Consider the following 619-nt stretch of genomic DNA (forward strand, 5'->3'; position numbering starts at 1 on the left):
TTTTTGAGTAAATTCCTATAGGATACAGTGGCCTCTGCAGCCCTGAAGGGTTTTTTTATTTTTATGTCTTCTTTGGCTCCGGTTTGAATACAGTCAAACAACAAACAAGCGGATGCCCGTCGCCGTGGTTGCGGCACTCTTCCAGCACACCGGAGCTGCAGTGCTCACCAACCCCCTTCTCGTCCCCCCCCCTTGATGCGACCCCTGCGACCTGTGCTCCGTGGCAGTGCGGTGAAAGGGCCCCGTGTTCACGTTGCCATGGCAATGACCTTGGAGGGCCCCAGTCAGGCGAACACTCGTCCGCGGGAACACTCGCTCACACACTGCGGCAGAGGCAGGCGATCGATATTCTATTATACGTAGGGTGACGAGGGAGGCAGCAGAGTCGCACTGCAGTGAGCTCGCTGCAGAGACACGGGGGAAATTAGAACGGGGGTGAGAGTGGGGTGGGGGGTGTTTGTCAGCCAGAGTGACAGAAAAAGGGTGTGTATGCATGAGCTGGAGATGGTGCATTTGTCATTGGACAGTCCTGACCTGCTCTGAAGTTTTAAAGGACCCATGGAAAAGTAGGCACCATTTCTATTAAGTATGATTTTTTTTTAAATAAACTGGTAGGTAT

This window comes from Oryzias melastigma, linkage group LG16 (genome assembly GCF_002922805.2).
Source record: "Oryzias melastigma strain HK-1 linkage group LG16, ASM292280v2, whole genome shotgun sequence".
NCBI classification, from domain to species: domain Eukaryota; kingdom Metazoa; phylum Chordata; class Actinopteri; order Beloniformes; family Adrianichthyidae; genus Oryzias; species Oryzias melastigma.